The 5,188-nt window shown below is 36.3% G+C and overlaps 1 long non-coding RNA gene across 1 annotated transcript; it reads left to right on the top strand.

The window, feature by feature from the left end:
* Positions 1–357: 357 nt before the first annotated feature.
* Positions 358–3,112, top strand: LOC110273996 (uncharacterized). Its single transcript, XR_008001192.1, has 4 exons — positions 358–758; positions 1,347–1,417; positions 2,162–2,826; positions 2,973–3,112. It is a non-coding gene; the product is annotated as an uncharacterized LOC110273996 (long non-coding RNA).
* The last annotated feature ends 2,076 nt before the right edge of the window (positions 3,113–5,188 follow it).

Below are 5,188 nucleotides of genomic sequence, written 5' to 3'. Positions count from 1 at the left end.
AAGCGTGGCTATATGCTGGTACACCATTGCCACACTTTAAAAGCGTGGCCAAAGGTTTCTTTTCTGCCACGCTTCAAAAGCGTGGCCGTAGAGAGCAACAATAACGTTTTAAAAGCGTGGCGAAAGGGGCCCCAACCAATTGACCCAAACCCGGCTCCCAAACCCGGTTCCCAACCCGGCCCAAACCCGGCCCCCAACCCTAATCTCTCTTTTCCCTTCGAAACCACTAACCCTAATGCTCTCTTTCACCTTCGAAACTACTCGCCTGTATCGGAAGGGCTCCTCCCTTCGCCCTTCGCCCTTCGCCTTCGCCTTCATCACTGATGGAAACCACTTCTTCTTCATCTTGTTAATCTTCGTACCCTTCTTCTCTTTCTTGTTCTTCTTCGAATCATTGAGGATCTCTCTGTTCACCTTCAAGCTCCAGCAAACATGGTCGACGGCAAGCTCCTCCCTCTTCTTCTCCTCCAAGCCCTCTCAGCCGCGCTTCCGCCGCCGTTGGTTGCCGTTAACGTTCGCGTCTTCGTTCAGCCATCGTCTTTGTTCGCGTTCTTCGCCGTTCAAGTTCACTCGGCGTTCACTGTTCGCGTTCACTCGCCGTTCACCGTTCGCGTTCACTCGCCGTTCACCATTCGCGTTCACTCGCCGTTCACCGTTCGGGTTCACGTTCGTCTGGAAGCCACGTTGCCCTGCTTCAAACTCTGCGACCAACCCGTGCACTCCACCTAGCCGTCGAACTGATCTCTTTTGTCGCCGCCGTGAGTTCCCTAAACCCACCACCAGACAATACACTCACACAACACCAATACTCTGCTTGAAACTCTACAACTTCTTATTTCTATTACAATAAGTAACTATTTGATTTGGCAGTGGTTTGGATTTTTTTCATAGACTGAATTAAAGTATACAATAGTTATGTTCTCTTCTCTATCACATTGATACTAAGCTTTGAATTCTCTTATTTCGTTTCAAGTTTTCCGCACTCAACATGTTTGATGAAATGCTTTAACCATATTTCGGGTTGGTTTTATCATTTCTAGCTTTTAGAAACTTAGTAAGTTGATTGCATGTGAAATTAGAATAATTGGATCTTAGTAATTAGGAAATTTTAGCTGCAAAAATAGCATCTTTGTAGAAAACATATTAGCATGATGATTCCACTTGCATTAGTGTTCTTCTGGTAAATTTTAACTGTTAGTGTGAACTTGTTAATTTGCTAATTGTTCTTGTGTTGTTGTTCTGTTGTTCTTCTGTTATTTTTATTTTATTTTTTTGTTGTGATTTTCTGTTTTTGAACCTGTTAAGTTGATAATCTGCTGTTGTTTTTGAACCTGGTTTGAGGATAGGCTCCAAGACTTACCAGATGACCCTAATAATGAATTGATGATTCCCGAAGACCCTGAATGTAATAAGGAAGGTGAGCTCTCTTGAATTGTGCTTGTGCTTTGCTCGAGCAGTGCTTATCACTGCTGCTTAAGTATGCTGTAGCCAATGTAGTTTCTGTTAAGATATTTTTTTTGACTATTTTATTGCTTTAAAATGTCTCATAAAAACTGAAATTTGGTTAGTTGCAATGGAAATGGATTGTGACTTAAACTAAGCTTTAACTAAAATGTTAGTGATTTGAACACTGGATTTCTTTGCTTTAGGGAAGACTTAGTCTGATAATTATGCTATTCAGTTCTGTTCCGTTTCTGTCCCATTTTGTTTCGTATCTGGTTCTCCCCTTGGCCTCTTCTTCTCTTTATTTCTCTGTCCCTTTTTTTCTTTTTTCTTTTCTGCTTTGCAGCTCTAATTTTCTACAATTGTTGCTTCACATATTCTTGTTTACTGTGGCATTAATGAAAGAAGTTCTCCGTCTAATACCTTGCTCTCAATAATACGAGATTTCCTGTTTGACAAAAAAAATTTATTCTTTTAATGCACTGTGGTTTTTAGTTTCTAGTTTTTTTCTGTTTAGTCAATCTTATTTGTAACTAAAGAGGTTGACCTTTCTGTTCTTCCTTGCAATTCTTATGGCTTGACTTCCTGGATCTTGCATGTCTTCTTTTGGTTGTCTAATCTTTCTTGGTTATTCTTAAGATTCCATATATAAAATTTATCATGTTTTGAACAAAGTGAGCATATCATGGCTGATGTATGTTGCTGGTTATTATAATAGCTCCTTGTCAGAAACTGGAAGATCAAAGGGATTTTTTGAACCATTGCCTGTGAAGCAAGCGGAAGAAGCACATTAGTACACCTGTTCCACATGATTCATACTCCGTTCTTTCTGTGAGCAATTCTGGGAAGTAAGTTCTTTCTTACTTTTAATTTATTTCCATAATTCAATCGAATTAACTAATGTTTTTAATTCTTAAATGTAACATATGGTTTCGTTTTTCTTTATAGAATATACAACACATAAAACTGTTACTATTGTGATTCAAAATTTATTTATAATGTTTTGTGGTTTATTTTATATGCTTTTTATCTTAATATGGTTAAGCAAAAGCATTTTGTTTGTTAAATAGCAGTACTGTGGTTGTTTTCTGAATGAACAAATATGTGCAGGTATGTTGACCAGTTTGATGAAACAAACCCAAAAGAATCAAGGCTGATGTCAACATTCTTCAACACACTCTTGCAGTCTTGCTTGCAGTGTGCCTTGGTGGTGCTGTCAGCTTAACCTTCATTGTGTGGATACAAATTCATAAAGGATGGGATTGGGGATTTGGGATTGGCACCATTGCTATGTTACTTGGCATCATTATCTTTGCTGCTGCATTGCCACTATACAGAATTCATCCTGCTAAAGGAACAAGTGCTTTACTTGAGATCGTGCAGGTATCTGTTGTATACATGCCTCAATGGTGTTGATTTTAACTTAATCAGCATTACTCTCGAATTTTGATAGGCTTAATACCCCAGACGATGACATCTATAGTGGTTGCAAACTCCTTATTGCACTTATTCATGTTTTTAATTTCCAGGTCTATGTTGCTGCAATCCGGAATAGAAGGCTTACCCTTCCTGAAGATCCTTCAGAACTATATGCGATTGAGCAGGACAGGGAAGCTACTTTGGAAACAGAGTTTCTACCTCATAGAGATATTTACAGGTTCAATTTTCCTTCTTGTAACTATTAAAGCACACATATAGTTCTACACAAATAGAATTATGTGAACTTAAGTTCACCTATAAACACTATTTTACATTTTATATGAACTTAAATTCATCTTGTAACACTTATTTTTACATTTTATTGGTTCAGCCTTAAGTATGGGCTGAACATTCTACATGGCATTGAAGGTGAAAACAAGAATTCAAAGAAATCGCTGAAGGTAATTTAATTGCTGATTTTCATCTCTTTTGTTGTGCCTATTACTGTTTGAATCAAATCTTCAGCACCCATGGCCAACTGTAATTGAATTTTGCATTGTAGCCTCGTAAACATGTTGTTTTAGATGGAACTTCAATTACTTGTTTCGTTGGTGGTTCTTTACTAAAATATATGAGGACTATTCTTCACTTATTAATTCCTATTGTTGTTTTTCTTTTTCCCCTTCCCCATTTTGCTCAGGATTTAGTTACTGAACATGAATTTGAGAAAAACTGCTTGATGTGATTTCTCTAAGTGATATTGGGGTCACTTTTGATGATATTGGGGCTTTAGAAAATGTGAAAGACACCTTGAAGGAGTTGGTCATGCTTCCTCTACAGACAATGCTTGCGAAGGAGACAAAAGGAGAAAAGATTGAAGATGGGGTTGGGAGTTCCTGCTCTTCCATTTACCTTTGTGGCTCACCTTCTAGCAATGGCTGCTATTGTCATGGTCTGGCTTTGGATCATACACTTCAGGGGTGGCTTTTTTCTCCTACCATTACATTGATGAAGTAGTAGCTGAACTGATTTGGGACTGGGTTTAGTTTTTAATACAATCATTTATATATAACACAAGATAATCATATAATATTACACAAGTTGAAGTTACTAATTATTGTATTTGAGTAATAGTTTTTTAATGTATAAAACAATTATAGTAAATTATATATCTCACTAATTATTGTTTGATTTGTCTTGTAATAAAAATTGCATACTATATTTGTAGGTTTGGTAATAAAAAAGGACTGAAAATTTATAGTATAGCAATGAAGATCAAGTAAGGGAAAGAAATTTTTTTTTTAATTTAACAAGGCTTTCGCCACGCTTTTAAAGCGTGGCTGTATATTTTGCTATGGCAAGCGTGGCTGTATATTTTGCTATGGCCACGCTTTTAAAGCGTGGCCGTATCTCTTCCTGTATCTCCATCTATCGCCACGCTTTAAAAGCGTGGCCAGATCTGCCCTATTGCCACGCTTTTACAGCGTGGCCATATCTCTACCTATTGCCACGCTTTTAAAGCGTGGCCGTATTTCCCACTTACAGCCACGCTTTTCCAAGTGGCAGTTTGTAAAAAAGCGTGGCAAACAAAAAGCGTGGCAATAGACTGCAAAAAGCGTGGTGATAGAGCAACCGCCACCCTTTGATAGGCCACCCTTTCGAAAGCGTGGCGATAGCTCAAAAAGCGTGGCGAAAAGCTATTGCCACGCTTTTTTCAGCTTTTCGCCACGCTTTAAAAGCGTGGCAAAAGACGTGTTTTCTTGTAGTGCGTGCACCAAATTTTTGGTACCGTTGTCGGGGATTGTTCGAGTTTGAACAAACTAACGGATTATTTTGTTGTTTAGATTAGGTATTGTTTTTAATTTTGTTTGAGTCTTTTATTTTTCTTTTTTATTTCGAAAAACTCAAAAAAATAAAAAAATTTCAAAAATCTTTTCTTTTCTTTATTAATCTTTATCTTTTGTTTGAATCTTCCGTTCTTGTTCTTGTGAAATTTTTGAATTTCTTGAAGTCTTTTTTCAAAAAATTTTTAAAAATAATATCTTTTGTTTGAGTCTTGTATTAAATCCTAAGTTTGGTGTTTTGTGTGTTTTCTTTATTTCTTTAAATTTTCGAAAACTTGTTCTTATTGTGTTCTTCTTGGTCTTCAAGTTGTTCTTGTTTTTCTTTTTATTCGATTTTTTTTAAAATAACGGTTGTTAATTTTTAACTAACAAAAAAATACACTTACATTCTTTTTCAATTAAAATTTTTTAAATAAATGTACTCTTATTATTTTAATTTTTTAATTTAAATAAACATATTCATATTATTTTAAATAAAATTT

The sequence above is a fragment of the Arachis duranensis genome, chromosome 7 (genome assembly GCF_000817695.3).
Source record: "Arachis duranensis cultivar V14167 chromosome 7, aradu.V14167.gnm2.J7QH, whole genome shotgun sequence".
Classification (NCBI taxonomy): Eukaryota; Viridiplantae; Streptophyta; class Magnoliopsida; order Fabales; family Fabaceae; genus Arachis; species Arachis duranensis.
Note: the sequence above shows the minus strand (reverse complement) of the source record. Positions and strands in the feature narration are given on the sequence as shown.